The sequence below is a fragment of the Bos grunniens genome, chromosome 9, assembly GCF_055505025.1.
Source record: "Bos grunniens cultivar Pamir isolate PY7600 chromosome 9, Bosgru_T2T1.0, whole genome shotgun sequence".
Classification (NCBI taxonomy): domain Eukaryota; kingdom Metazoa; phylum Chordata; class Mammalia; order Artiodactyla; family Bovidae; genus Bos; species Bos grunniens.
This window is the reverse complement of record NC_141173.1, coordinates 22,628,145-22,644,438: the sequence shown is the minus strand read 5'-3', so window position 1 is coordinate 22,644,438 and position 16,294 is coordinate 22,628,145. Positions and strand designations below refer to the sequence as shown.

General features: G+C 42.3%; 1 long non-coding RNA gene across 2 annotated transcripts in view; it reads right to left on the bottom strand.

Moving 5' to 3' along the window:
* Positions 1-16,294, bottom strand: part of LOC147365668 (uncharacterized) — a 292,745-nt gene that overhangs the window by 47,050 nt on the left and 229,401 nt on the right. For both annotated transcript variants that reach the window (XR_015132645.1, XR_015132644.1), the window contains exons 6-8: positions 10,090-10,276; positions 9,771-9,863; positions 8,837-8,942 (exon numbers count right to left, since the gene is read on the bottom strand). This is a non-coding gene — a long non-coding RNA (uncharacterized LOC147365668). The remainder of the gene's footprint in view (positions 1-8,836; positions 8,943-9,770; positions 9,864-10,089; positions 10,277-16,294) is intronic.

Here is a 16,294-nt window from a genome sequence, read left to right as displayed (position 1 = left end):
TCACTGCATTATAGAAATATCAAACAATTGGCATTTTGAAAGTGAAAGCTTTTTCTTTTCTTTTAATATAATGCTTTTATATATAATATAATATAATTTAATATAATACTAGAGGGAAACTTTGTTCTCTTGAAAGTGATTTTCTTAGAGGGATAAATATCATTATACCACAGGAAACCTATAAATGTGTATGAATTTAATAAACACATAATAATATAATAATGTTCCTTTAATTCAGAACATTTTTGTAATTTAGCATAACCAGAATCTCTTATCAAACACATTATTAGTACATGTACTCTTTTCCCCACTTTCTTCACTCAACAAATGGTTTTCAAGTGTCTGTTCTGTACCGAATGCTGTTGAAGCACTAGGTGGAAAGCCGCCTTGAAAGCTGGTAGTGCAAGAAGGTGATACTGGGTTGGCCAAATGGTCACTTGGGGTATTTTTTTTAATAGCATCCTATGGAAAAAGCCCAAAGACCTTTTTGGCCAACCCAATACAAGGTTTTTGTGGAAGATCTCACCTGAGTTCCAGACCCACACGCATGCACACCTGGAGGCAGCCAGGCATCTCAGACTCAGGTATCTAGAATGGAGCTCAGTGTTTTCTAATCCACACCCCACTCTACCAGTGAAGCCTGATTCTCTCCTTGTGCTTCCCCCTCACTGTGAAAAATCTTTCCAATGTAAACTTGACCACAATTCCACTGCAGCTCTCCATGCCTCTCATGTCTACAGCAGTATTTCATAAAAATTTTTTGAAAGCTCTAAAAGAAAAAAAAAAAAAAACAAGTAAAGATGGATTTTGAAAAGCATGAGGTCTTTTCAAAATCACATAATTTACCTTTATATTCATCAGATCAGATCAGTCACTCAGTCATGTCCGACTCTTTGCGACCCCATGAATCGCAGCACGCCAGGCCTCCCTATCCATCACCAACTCCCAGAGTTCACTCAGACTCACGTCCACCGAGTCAGTGATGTGTTTATTAGCCCATGGTATGTTGCAGGTCAAGAAGCAACAGTTAAAACTGGACACGGAACAACAGACTGGTTCTAAATCGGGAAAGGAGTACATCAAGGCTACATATTGTCACCCTGGTTATTTAACTTATATGCAGAGTACATCATGAGAAATGCCAGACTGGATGAAGCACAAGCTGGAATCAAGACTGCCTGGAGAAACATCAATAACCTCAGATATGTAGATGACACCGCCCTTATGGCAGAAAACGAAGAACTAAAGAGCCTCTTAATGAAAGTGAAAGGGGAGAGTGAAAAAGTTGGCTTAAAACTCATCATTCAGAAAACTAAGATCATGGCATCCAGTCTCATCACTTCATGGCAAATAGATAGGGCAACAATGGAAATAGTGAGAGACTTTATTTTCTTGGGCCCCAAAATCACTGCAGGATGGTAACTGCAGCCATGAAATTAAAAGACACTTGCTCCTTGGAAGAAAAGCTATGACCAACCTAGATAGCATATTCAAAAGCAGAGACATTATTTTACCAACAAAGGTCTACCTAGGCAAAGCTATAGTTTTTCCAGTAGTCATGTATGGATGTAAGAGTTGGACTACAAAGAAAGCTGAACAATGAAGAAGTGATGCTTTTGAACTGTGTTGTTGGAGAAGACTCTTGAGAGTTCCTTGGACTACAAGGAGATCAAACCAATCCATCCTAAAGGAAATCAGTCCTGAATATTCATTGGAAGGATTCATGCTGAAGCTGAAACTCCAATACTTCGGCCACCTGATGCAAAGAACCAACTCATTTGAAAAGACCCTGATGCTGGGAAAGATTAAAGGCGGGAGTAGTAGGGGATGATAGAGGATGAGATGGTTGGATGGCATCACTGACACGATGGACGTGAGTTTGAGTAAACTCCGGGAGTTGGTGATGGACTGGGAAGCCTGGCATTCTGCAGTCCATGGGGTTGAAGAGTCAGACATGACTAAGCGACTGCACTGAACTGATGTTCTTATTTATTTGTCTTAGAAGATATTTTAAAGTTCTTCCCTTTTAACATTTTCTTATCTGAGAATGTTCCCTCACAGGCCTTTGAGCACAACTGATTTACTAGGCAAATGACCACATATATCTCTGACTTCAAGTAGCCCTGAACACCTGTCCTAGTTGGAGATGCACAGACTTGGAGGACAGCAGTCAGACCCCACTGTATAATGTGAGGTGGCAGGAGGTCCTGTAACTGGAAACATTGGCTTTGGAATTTAGTTGCTTATTTGAATCCTGATTCTGTTGTTTGCTAGTTGCGTGATCTTGGGCAGTGTTATTTAATCCTTCTAAGTTTATCAAATAGGGATTATAAGAGTACCTACTTCAGGATTGTTATGAGAATTATGAAATGGTCCAAGGAAAGGGCTCATCTCTGAGCCTGGCCTGGAGTAAATACTCCATAAATGGACCTTCATCTCTAGTTACAGCTCCAAGGAACAGCTTGCAGTCTCTTGTACATGCCATGATATTTCATGCTGATTTGTGTTTGATCTAGAATACTGCATCATGTCAGCTTCCCAGGTGGCACAGTGGTAAAGAATTTGCCTGACAACGCAGGAGATACAAGAGATGCAGGTTCAATCCCTGGGTCGGGAAGATCCCCTGGAGGAGGAAATGGCAACGTCTCCAGAATTCTTGCCTGGACAGAGGAGCCTGGTGGGCTACAGTCCATGGAGTCAAAGAGCTGGACACAACTTGGTGACTAAGCACACACGCACTCATAATATTGAATCACCAGGGAAGGAATGGAGGTAGAAACATGTTTTCCCCTAAAGGGAAAATAAAAACACCAAACCTATCCTGTATTTGTTGGAAATATGACAGATTTATTTTAATGTCATAGGTTGAAAGTCATTTTTTTTTTAGTATAGGTTTTTTAAAAAATTTATTCATTTTAATTGGAGACTAATTACTTTACAATATTGTAGTGGTTTTTGCCATACATTGACATGAATCAGCCGTGGGTGTACATGTGTTCCCCATCCTGTACCCCCCTTCCACCTCCCTCCCCATCCCTTCCCTCAGGGTCATCCCAGTGCACCAGCCCTGAGCACCCTGTCTCATGCATCACACCTGGACTGGCGATCTATTTCAAATATGGTAATATACAAGTTTCAATGCTATTCTTTCAAATCATCCCACCCTCGCCTTCTCCCACAGAGTCCAAAAGACTGTTCTATACACCTGTGTCTCTTTTGCTGTCTCGCATATAGGGTCATCATTACCATCTTTCTAAATTCCATATATATGCATTAGTATACTATATTGGTGTTTTTCTTTCTGGCTTACTTCACTCTGTATAACAGGCTCCAGTCTCATCCACCTCATTAGAACTGATTCAAATGTATTCTTTTTAATGGCTAAGTAATATTCCATTGTGTATATGTACCACAACTTTCTTATCCATTCGTCATCAACCGTTTTTTTTAAAAATTATTTATGTATTTATTTTTGGCTGTGCTGGGTCTTCATTGCTGCACAGGCTTTCTCTAGCTGTGGTGATTAGGAGCTACTCTCTACTTGCAGAGCACAGGCTCTAGGCTCTTGGGCTTCAGTAGTTGCAGTCCCTGGGCTCAGTAGTCATGGCTCTCTGGCTCTAGAACACAGGTTTAGTTAGTTGCTCTGCAGTATGTGGGATCTTCCAGAATAAGGAATCAAAAACCCTTGTCTCCCTCATTGGCAGGTGGATTCTTTACCACTGAGCCACCAGGGAAGCCCAAAAGTCACCTGTTCTTCATCAAAAAAGAAAAACTGTGCCAAGCATTAGCAGGATCATAGTATTCCATAGAGCTGAGGATGACACATATCAGCTCACAGGCCCAACTTCTCCAACTTTATTCAGCTGTTGAATTTCTGGTCTGCTGTTTCTTTTCTACTCCTTTTCTATCTTTTTACTATTCAATACCTACCTTGCTTGTTTTTTTCTTTTTTTCTTAAAATTCTGCCCAACCATTCATGCATCAGCTGCTTTCCTGGAGCTTTCACTGGCATTGCAAGACAATGCTACATTGAAATAAATCACCCATTAGGGCCCCTCAGCTCGAGAAAAGTTCTTCTTAGCTAAATAATGTTGGCATTTCCAACCTGAAACTCAGTGGTCATGCTCCTTTATACACTCTCATTATAGAGCCTGTATTCCAAATGCACACTAAACCTTGGGGACCCCTGTAGCTCAGTCTCTGCAAAAAATCATGCATAAAGAAGCCTGGCCTGGCTGACCCCAAATGATTTATAATATATTCTAAGTTTACTCTTCTCCCTCAACCAAACAATAAAGGAGATGCCACTCCCTACCTCAGAATAACTGTTCTCAGAATTATTTTCTCCATTCTTCTGTTTTCTTACCCTCGACATGATAAACTCTTGTATTTCAGAGTTGTTCACATATCAGCCTCCAAAATGCTGTCTTCAGCTTTAGTTCCCTGTGACTTTTTTCTTTGTCCCCTTGTTTCCCCCTTGCTCTTTCAGCAGTCTGATTTAGCGATTTTATTCCATTCATCTCCTTCTACCATTTCCTTGCCAGTCTCTTCTTTCCCCCTAGTTTTCTAACTTGCATCTCCAAAGGATGGGCAATCAAGCTAGCAAGTACTCTTTCAGCTCTGAAGAAGACACATGTGACTCAAACAATTGTGAGTTGAAGGGGGATTAAAAATCTGGTTCCCTTTAGCATATTTATTTAACTGTTTATTCCTTCACTGAACAGGGAGATTCCAGAGAGAGAGTCATATTTACCTTCATGCCTGCAGACCCAACACAGGGCCTGGCATGGAATGGCACTCAATAACTGTTGACAAATGATGAAAGTCTAAACTGTTGGCTAAATCCTACTATTTCCTAAGAAGGAGTTTTAAAATAGAAACTCCTAAAAACAAGGAACTTGGTTTAATCAATAACACAACCAAGAATATAAATAAACTTTAAGAACCCTGGGAGAGTCTAAGTCCCCTTTTCTGTAGACTATTTGCTGTGATATTAACTGGCCAGAGGGTCTTACCACTTAGGTCTCTTTCTTTATCTCAGTCTAGATACCCGTGTCTGTGGCGTGTCAGATCATAGGTCACCACGAAAGTGAAAGTCACTTTCACTCAGTTGTGTCTGACGTTTTGTGACCCCACGGACTTAGCCCGCCAGGCTCCTCTTCATGTAATTCTCCAGGCAAGAACACTGGAGTGGGTTGCCATTCCCTTCTCCAGGGGATCTTCCTGACCCAGTGATCAAACCCAGGTCTCCTGCATTGCAGGCTGATTCTTTACTGTCTGAGCCACCAGGGAAGCCCATAGGTCACCATATAAAGATATAAAAGAAGCATTTAGTTGATGGCTTGCCCAAAGTTTGTGAAATATTTGAGTTATGAGTTAAACTTTAGATTCTTTGGATTCTGAGTTTGGTCGAGTTCAAAAAGCAGAAAAATACTGTGTGAATAAGGCAATACCTCATTCTGGTCTGAACTGCCATCACTATAAAGTCTAACAAATAACATGCTGGAGAGAGTTTGGAGAAAACAGAACCCTACTACACTGTTCGTGGGAATGTAAATTGGCACAACCACTATGGACAACAGTATGGAGGTTCCTCAGAAAACAAAAAATAGAGTTGCCACATGGACCAGTAATCCTACTCCTGGGCAGACAAAACTATATACCCAGACAAAACTGTAATTCAAAAAGATACTTGCACCCCTGTGTTCACTGCAGCACTGTTCACAAAAGCCAAAGACATGGAACCAAATAGTCATTGACAGAAGAACGGACAAAGAATCTGTGGTACATATACACCATGGAATACTCCCCAGCCATTAAAAAGAATGAAATAATGCCATTTCAGCAACATGGATGCAACTAGAGATTATCATACTAAGTCAGAAAGAGAAAGACAAATACTGTACGACATCACTTATATGTGGAATCTAAAATATGACTCAAATGAACCTATCTACAAAACAGAAACAGAGCCACAGACATAGAGAAGAGACTCATGGTTGCTAAAGGGCAGGGAAGGAGAAGGACAGACTGGGAGTTTGGGCTTAGTAGATGCAAACTGCAGAATGAGTAAACAAGGTGCTACTGTATAGCGCAGGGAACTATATCCAATCTTTTGGGATAAACCATAAAGGAAAAGAACATAAATGTGCATATGTGTATAACTGAGTCACTCTGTGGCACAGCAGCAATTAACACAACATTGTAAGTTAACTGTATGTCAATAAACATAAAAGAAAACTCCGTGTGATATAGAGCTACTCAAGTCTGCCTTTCAATATAGACATAGATGCAGAAGGACAAGGTCAATTCCTGCTGTCCCCCAGGCTCTTCCTTCACCTCCAGTACTGCCTGGGTAGACCTTTCCCTTCCCATCCTCTGTCATCTTTGTAGCCACAGTTCCTTGAAGACACTTAAGAGGGAACCAGTGTGTGATGTTGTATGGGGAGAGCGTTACAGAAACGTTTGCTTATTCAGTGAGGCCAAAGTCCCTCAGCATCTTCAAGCCAAGGCAGTATCTAGTGATTTAGTTTAATTCAACAAATGAAAAGGTGCATATGATGAAGTAAAAAAAGTGGGCTCCTTGAGAAGACTCGGATTCTTCTTTATATCCTCAACCAGTAGTCTACTGCTTGGTCCCAGATGCCACTCAAATGCTTGTTGAATGAAAGAGTAAATTAAATTTACTCCTACCCTCATGCAGCAGGTTCTATAACAATGAACACACTAAAATCTGTATATGCAGTAATAGAGGTGGAGTTTCAGTGTGATGGGAACAAAGAGGAGGAGGAGTTAATGGTTGGCATGAAAAATGTTCTCTATCCTCCCATATAATATGCCCAAGTTCAACAGCAGCACTCCTAAAATGAAAAGCCCTGTAATATATTTATCTGCCAAAATTTTGATTGCAGGTTGCTGTTCACAGAGGGAAACTAAAATTGGAAAAAAAAAAACTGCATGGGTTTTGATATGAAGGAAGAATATAGTTTTTACAATATACTTACGGGAAAAACTAAACCCAAAAGACAGAAGCAACCTCCATTCTCCAAAGGCACTGGGTGGAGGAGGCTGCACTAAATGAGGTTCTCATGCAGATTATAATGGAGCAGAGGAAAGAAAGGACAGAACAGGGTCGAGTGAGACGGCATACGACAGGAAGAGAAATGATCAAAACTGAGAGGTGTTCCGTCCAGAAGAAATGCCTTTACGTTTCACTTGCAGGTCTGCAAATTACCTTCGCAGAAGGCATTTAACCTATATTTGATGCAGCAAAACAGACAAAAGAGATTCTACTGCCTCAAATGCTTTTTTGGCTTAAAACCCATTCCTTGGATCATTCCTTCATTTAGGTCCTCTAGTGTGTGTGAAACCTTTTCTTGGTGAGTTCACATATGGGAGAACCTTGGGTATTAAGTAGGTTCAGAGCGATTGAGTGAATCATACAGATCCATTTCTGACCTGAAGCAGGTTTTTCCCTAGGTCTCACTATCCAATTGCTTTTGGTGTTGGAAACACTGTTTCACACTTTTACAGCATTGACATAATCTATGATGAGTCATATTGATGGAGTATTTTGATTTTCACTTCTTTTCACTGTGGGCTTCCCTGATAGCTCAGTTGGTAAAGAATATGCCTCGAATGCAGGAGACCCCGGTTGATACCTGGGTCAGAAACATCTGCTGGGGAAGGGATAGGCTACCCACTCCAGTATTCTTGGGCTCCCCTGGTGGCTCTGCTGGTAAAGAATCCGCCTGCAATGTGGGAGACCTGGGTTTGATCCCTGGGTTGGGAAGATCCCCTGGCAAAGGGAAAGGCTACCCACTCTACTATTCTGGCCTGGGAAATTCCATGGGGTTGCAAAGAGTCAGACACGACTGACTTTCACTTTCACTTTTCACTTTCTTTTCACCGTAGTCAACTCTTTACAGTCAGTAACAGCAGCAGGTCAGATGTATTTGGCTACTTTATAAAGGACTTGTACAATTAACCATGCAAGATACAGTATTATCTTAGGCTTAAGACAATTTTCTTTTTTTAGATTAGTGAGAAACAAGTATAATGAGATTTTTAATGACTCTTGAAAGTGTCTTAAGGCAGAGAATTAAGACTTCTCCCCAGTCTTAAGCTTTGCTGAGTTCTTCTTACTCTAGCTTTTGGATATTGAAATCTGGATTCAGACTTGATATAAAAAAGTTGCATCTCTTCTGCCCTCAGATTGGCTCATTAGTTATCAGGAAACCAGCAGAGGAGCACACCCCTCACTACTGTTTTGCAGTGGAGATATTCTGACCTAAAATTAGAAGAACTTCCCTGGTGTCCAGTGGCTCAGACTCTATGTTCCCAATGCAGGGGGCCCGGGTTCCATCCTTGATCAGGAAACCAGCATGCCACAACTAAAGATCCTGCCTGCCACAACAAGAAAAAAGATCCTATATGCTACAGCTACAATCAGTCAAATAAATTTTTAAAAAGTATTAAAAATGAAAGTACAATGTTTAGCTGGGTCAGGGTTGGGAGCAAGTACATAGGAAGGTCGGCAATGTCAGGAGGTGTAGGTGAAGCAGACACTGGTCGGGCAAGTGATATCCAGAGAGCAAGTGAAAAGCCATCTTGAGTATCCTGACCACACCCTACACACCCTGCACAACCCTTACAATCTTGGTCCATCCCCTCTTCTGCCATATCCTTGGGGTCAGGTACGTAGCAGGCATTGCAACCAGATACCACAATTACGATACAGACGTCAGCAGCCAAAGAGTATCAAGAGTAAGATACCTAGTGTGTTCAGAACAATTATTTGCCAGGATATGGGCAAATTTTGGAGCCAAGCACTTACCGGGTTCATGGAGAGAGAGATGACGCAGCAGTGCCCTGTCCAGTTATAAGGAAGGTCTAAGGCCACCCCTGGACTTCCCTGGTGGCTCAGATGGTAAAGAATCCACCTGCAAAGCAGGAGAGCTGGGTTCAATTCCCGGGTTGGGAAGATCCCCTGGAGGAGGGCATGGCAACCCACTCTAGTATTCTGGCCTGGAGAATCCCCATGGACAGAGGAACCTGGCCAGCTATAGTCCATGGGGTTGCAAAGAGTCAGACATGACTGAGTGACTGAGCACACAGACACACAAGGCCACCTGGGTTTATAAGTCCAGAGCCACCCTCACAGGAAGGGCCTTCAACTCTAGAAGAAACATTCTGGTGACCAAGCATTCAACTTAACGTTAGCCTCTGCTGTTAGCGCAGCCTCTGTGGCCTTTCTTAATAAAAAAGGCATCGGTCAGCCCACAACTGACCACTCACTTATTATCTGTACAACAGCCTTGGCCTGTCTGTGAGTTCTCTGGATTCTCTTGGCGTCCCCCCATTCATCAAGGACAGCCACCCCAGGGCCACACCACACTAGTGAATGGCCACCCTGGGACTCCCCCACAACTTTTGGGATCACCCCTGGGACTTTTCTTGCTCTCACAAGTTAGTGGGCGGCCACCCCAGGATCACTGCTGAAACTTTTGGGGTTACCCCTCCCCCACTTTCAGGCCCCACATTAGTAGGATGCCACACCCTGATCATACCCTCAATTTTCTATCCCCAAGCCTGATTTATCTGACGTCTTTGCGCTCAGGGGAGTTTCCTCAGTCTCCTGGCTGCTCTGCCAAGTGCTGGGCTGCACCCCAGAGTCCTGCATGGCCTGTATTTGCCCAGCTTCAAGGAATAAGAAACAAGCCGGAGGCAGCGACAGAGACATCGACAGTTTCATGGACAGGGGAGCTTACCTGTCGAAAGCAAGGTCCCAGAGCAACACTCCATGTGTGCAGCTGATGGCGGGCGGGATACGGCAGCATGCTCCTGGGGCGGAGCGGAAGTTGCTAATTACAGGGGGAATTGACAGGTTACTAGGGAAACCAGCAGAGGAGCACCGGCCCCTCACCACCTCTTTAATGAACTATGCCGGTGGAGTTCTGATCTGAAGTTAGAATCACCAGCTGAGGCAGGAGGCAATGATGTAGGAAGGTCAGTCATGTGAGGAAGGTATGGGTGAAGCAGGCGCTAGTTGGGCAGAGGTTGTACAGAGAGCGAGAGAAGCTCGCTCACCTGGGGTGAGTTGACCATATGAGGAGGCCATGTGGCTTGCGGGGGGGCAGTGGAGAGAGTGGCCCAGGATGTGGGGGGTTGGAGGCTGGCGGGGGCTACATCATACAGGGCCTCCGAGCTCTTTTAATTTCATGGCCGCAGTCACCATCTACAGTAATTTTGGAGCCCAGTAAAATATATGTGGAATCTAAAAAACAAAAGAAACAAATGAACTTATTTACAAAAGAGAAATAGACTCACAGACAGAAAACAGGTTCATGGTTGCCAAAGGGGAAGTGCAGGGAGGGATAAATTAGGAGTTTGGCATTAAAATATACACACAACTGTATATAAAATAATCAACAAGGACCTACTGTATAGCACAGGGAACTACATTCAATATCTTACAATAACTGATAATAGAAGAGAATGTAAAAAAAGAATTTTTAAATGTAGTTTTATATATACATATAACAATCATTTTTCTGTACATATGAAACTAACACAGATAAAGTATATCAAGTGTATTTCAATAAAAACTGAAAACAAAAGAAGTAAATGATGTCAGCTTTACACATAGAAATTTACACTGCAGTGGCAACAGGACTTGTAATAATCACAGTACACCAATTCATAAACTAATCTTCTTTTTGAGCTTGAGCACGTAAGTGTGAACAGAATTCTGAAAACAAAGATTTGGTGGGTTGATTAGGGATGAAAGTTTCATGGGGGAATGAAGTCTCTGAAGGAAGTACAAAGCCCAGATGGACAGACTGGAAGAGCCAGAGGCCCTCCCAAGGACCAGCAACCAGAAGGCCACAGATTCTGTTTGGAGAGTTGCAATGTAGAGTGGACAGGAAGGCAATGCAGAATCCCTGGCTGGACGTTAGTGGAGGGGATGGCAATTATCAGCAGTATCATCAGAGCTTTGATGTTTAGCAATTTACAAAGTGCTTTCTTTGCTTCATTTCACTCAGTTCTCATTGTAGAATCGATAAGACAACAAACAGTACTGTTCCTTTATTTTATCAACTGAAGATGGGGGATTTAAATGGTGAGGTTTATACTCTTCTCTTTTCACTATGGAACTGGTTTTGCTGAGGTAGGATTAAGATTAGTGGTTTGGGTGTATATTCTATTTAGGGGAAAAGAGGGTCATGAATGATAAAAGACTATAATGATTTCATTTAAAATTGATTCATTTTGCTGTAGAACAGAAACTAACACAATATTGTAAAGCAACTGTACTCTGATACAAATTAATTTAAAAAACAGAATATGGGACGGAGGGGACATATGTATACTTCTAGCTGATTCATGTTCTTTTATGGCAGAAACCAACACAACATTGTAAAGCAATTATCCTCCAACTAAAAATAAATTTAAAAAGATAAGAATCATCAATCGATATTTTATCCAAATAAAATTTTATTAATTATAGCCCTTTAAAAAATATGGCAAAAAAAATGAAAGCCATGTCAGGTTGGGCTTGAGGATTTGTATCATGTTGACTTCCAGAATTTGTGGTTGTGTGTGCTCAGTGGAGCCAGCTCTTTGTGACCCCAGGGACTGTAGCCCACCAGTCTCCTCTGTCCATGGGATTTCCCAGGCCAGAATATTGGAGTGAGTTGCCATTTCCTTCTCCAGGAAATCTTCCTGACCCAGGGATTTAACCCAAGAAACCTGCATCTCTTGCATTGTCAGGCAGATTCTTTACCACTGAACCATCAGGGAAGCCCTGACTTTCAGAGCCTTGGGGAATATGTCATTTTCCCTTCAGCACTATTTGGATACATAGAAGTCAGAGGCCAGAGTTTCTAAATTAAGAAGGCTTTAACAGTTACTCCCATCCTGACCCAGTGCTTTAAGTTATTTACAAAACTACTACGGAGGAAATAAAACAAATCTTCCCATGGAGATTTCCTTCTGAATTAACCTGCATGACTTGCTGCTGCTGCTAAGTCGCTTCAGTCATGTCCAACTCTGTGCGACCCCATAGACGTCAGCCCACCAGGCTCTCCCGTCCCTGGGATTCGGATACAGTTAAAAAAGCCGCTGGTTATGTTTAACTTCAGTAGACTTCACCAGAATGACTAAATGGCCCACCTATGATTTTTATATGATTTCCTGATTAGCTCAATTCTCTCATCTGAACTACATGGTAGTTTTCATACAGATTCTGAAAGCATTTTTCAGATAGTAGTCTTTTCAAGAAGATAGTGGTTAAAAATCAAATTTTAGAAGACTGAAGATACACTTTATGTGGTAACTTCATGGTTCTGCTAGCTTTGAATCTCTGTACTTTTTCTGTGGCGTCTTAATGTATGGATATCAATATTTTTTTATAATTCTGAATTTCTTAATTTAGTATAAAATACTGTTGTGCATAACATATGTGTGCATGTGTGTGTGTCTATGTACATAAGAATCATGCTTGTTTCTTTTTTCTTTTTTTTTTAATTTTATTTTATTTTTAAACTTTACAATATTGTATTAGTTTTGCCAAATATCGAAATGAATCCGCCACAGGTATACCCACGTTCCCCATCCTGAACCCTCCTCCCTCCTCCCTCCCCTACCCTCCCTCTGGGCCGTCCCAGTGCACCAGCCCCAAGCATCCAGTACCGTGCATCGAACCTGGACTGGCGACTCGTTTCATACATGATATTATACATGTTTCAATGCTATTCTCCCAAATCTCCCCACCCTCTCCCTCTCCCACAGAGTCCATAAGACTGATCTATACATCAGTGTCTCTTTTGCTGTCTCGTAACAATAACCCTGTTTCTTTTATTTAAAAAAAATTTTTTTTTTTTTTTTGGTTGTGCCATGCAGCATGCAGCTCCTGGAGTTGGTGATGGACAGGGAAGCCTGGCGTGCTGCAGTCCGTGGGGTTGCAAAGAGTCGGACACAACAGAGCTACTGAACTGAACTGAACTGATGCAGCATGCAGGATCTTCATTCCCTGACCAGGGATTGAACGTGTGCCCCTTGCACGGGAAGCATGGTTTCCTAATTATTGGACCTCCCCAATACGTGCTTCCAGAGAAGGCACTGGCAACCCACTCCAGTACTCTTGCCTGGAAAATCCCATGGATGGAGGAGCCTGGAAGGCTGCAGTCCATGGGGTCGTTAAGAGTCGGACACAACTGAGTGACTTCACTTTCCCTTTTCCCTTTCATGCATTGGAGAAGGAAATGGCAACCCACTCCAGTGTTCTTGCCTGGAGAATCCCAGGGAGGGGGAGCCTGGTGGGCTGCCATCTATGGGGTCACACAGAGTCGGACACGACTGAAGCGATTTAGCAGCAGCAACAGCAGCATACGTGCTCCTTTTTAAATTCAACGAACAATTATTAAAGAATCGCTAGGAACAAGTCTATACGCATGGACACAAAGTTCTTAACCTAACACAGGATGTGATGAATATATTAGACTAGCCAAAAAAATTGGGTTTTTCCATAAGCTGGTATGCTGCAGTCCATGGGGTCTCAAACAGTCAGATACAACTGGCTGACTGACTTCCATAGATGTAATGGAAAAACCCAAATGAACTTTTTGGCCAACCCAATAGTAAGCATATATTAACAGTAAGCATGAGAGATTGAGAGCTATGGAAAATTTAAGAGATAAGGAAACCCCTGTGGGTGAAAGGAAATGCTTTACACATTCAAGCAGCACCTAGAAGAATGGGTAGGTTCTGCCAGGTAGAGATGGCGAGAGAGCAGTGAAGACTAAGGCCCAGAAGGGAGAAAGGGATGAATGTATTCAGAAAACCAGGAATAGTAACAACTTACAGATTCTCTGGGGGCAGGTTGGGTGGCGAAAGGAAACATGATTGTTGTTGTTTAGTCACTAAGTCATGTGTGACTCTTTTGCAACCCCATGGACTGTAGCCCACCAGGTTCCTCTGTGCATAGGATTTCCCAGATAAGAATACTAGATTGGGTTGCCATTTCCTTCTCCAGGGCATCTTCCTGACCCAAGAATTGAACCTGCATCTCCTGCTTGTCAGGCGGAGTCTTTACTACTAAGTCACCTGAGAAACCCTGGAAACATGATTAGATCACATTAAAAAAAAAGTGAACTTAATTCGGCAGGTGATATGGAGCCACTGAAATATATGGAATAGTGGAGCTGACAAAAATCACAGTTGCTTTGATATACAGAAAGGACTGGAGAAGGGAAATCAACTGCTATGGGATTGACTAAGAGAGAACTAAGAAGCCAAGTTAGCAACAACAAGACCTGATGGAGGATAAAGGCAGTTAAGAGAGAAGAGGGACTGGATGCGAGAGATTATTTTTAATGACAGCGATGGATACCTGTGGCTCATGGTCAGCTAAGGCTACCCCTGCCTCAAGCATGTTTAGTCAGGCATTTCTATCTTTTATCAGTGCAATGTGGTTTCTTCCTCAAGCGTGCTTTCCTAATCTGGCTGCCATCCAGTATGAGATCAAAGCTGTCAAACTCTTTAAAAAGTACCTAGCACATGCTAAGAATTTTATGCATACATTAAAAAAATTGTTGTTGTTCAGCTGCTCAGTCCAGCTCTTTGCGACTGCATGGACTGCAGCACACCAGGTGTCTTGTCTTTCACTATCTCCTGGAGTTTGCTCAGAGTCATGTCCATTGAGTCAATGATGCCATCCAACCATCTCATCCTTTATTGCACCCTTCTCCTGCCCTCAATCTTTCCCAGCATCAGGGTCTTTTCCAGTGAGTTGGCTCTTCCCATCAGGTGGCCAAAGTATTGGAGCTTCAGCTTCAGCATCAGTCCTTCCAATAAATATTAAGGGTTGATTTCCTTTAGGATTGACTTGTTTGATCTCCTTGCAGTCCAAGGGACTCTAGAGAGTCTTCTCCAACACTGTAGTTTAAAAGTATCAATTCTTTGGTGCTCAGCCTTCTTTATGGTCCAGCTCTCACATCCATACATAACTACTGGAAAAACCATAGCTTTGACTGTATGGACTATTATGGGCAAAGTGATGTCTCTACTTTCTAACATGCTGTCTAGGTTTGTCATAGCTTATATAAATTTAATAAGTAAAACTGCCTTATCTTGTTGCCTATGACATTAAACTGTGGATTTTTCATCCTTTAAAAAATTATTTTATTGAAAATAAAAAAGCTGTAGAGGTAAGACAGCTTCAATATTTTCCTCTGCTCACTGGGATAATTTTGTGAGCATTTGCTTCCCTTTCAACTTTTGAAGTTCTTCTGAAGATGGACAAAGGGACAATAGTAACCAGCAATCCATCCCTTAATTATGATTATTATAAATAGAGAAGATGAATTTGTATAGAAAGTAAAGCCCTGAGGCCAGGGCAGAAAATTCTGATGAACATCATGAAATTAGAGAAAGGTCCAGAAATCAATTTCAAGCCTCAACCTCCCCCTCCTCTGAAAGTCTAGTGTCTCTAAACCCATCTCAAGACCCAGCACACCCTTTCCCTGATCTTCATGGGCCATTCAGACCAGTTTGTGGTCCAGCATGGAGCCAACAGTCACCCAGTATGGATTCCAGCTCAGCTTGGCGACCTGCTCCCAACTTGATGTTTATTTTCAAGGCTTTATTCTAGGAACCTTTTCGTAACCCCCTTCCCTTTCCTTTGGCCCAATCCCTGTCTTCTTCTTGTCTGTTCTCTTGAGTCCCTGACTTTGAATGTGAGTCTGAGTGCCTGACACAGCACCTGATGGGTGGCCTGCCTGGATGGCCAGCATCACCCAGCCTGCTTTTCCTGAAACTCTTCTTTTGTCTCCTGCTTCCGATGGCCTGTTATCAGCCTCTCATTCTGCCTCTCCCGATGCTTGGACCATGACTAGAAGTGCCATATTCTCTAGGTCACCTCTAGGCACACATGGTCATTCTGCCTTTCTTAGGGTGAATTTTCTCAAATCTGAGCCTCTCAAAGGACACCTCTGATCCTGTTGGCTTTGCCTGATGATTCTTTTCTAAAGAAATTATTGGTTTTCTTTAGTGCAGTTCAAGGTTCAGAGAAAACATGAAGGAAAGTGAAGAGATTTTCCATAGGCCTCCTCTCGCCACACAGGCATAGTCTCCCCACTTATCTGTAGCCCACACCAAAGGGGTACGGGTGTTGCAGCTGATTAACCTGCACAGACACATCACGAGCCTGAGTTCACGCTTGGTGTTGTACACTCTGTGGGTTTGGAGTTTACTTTTTTTTTTTAATTAACTTTTATGGGAGTAAGTTGCTTTA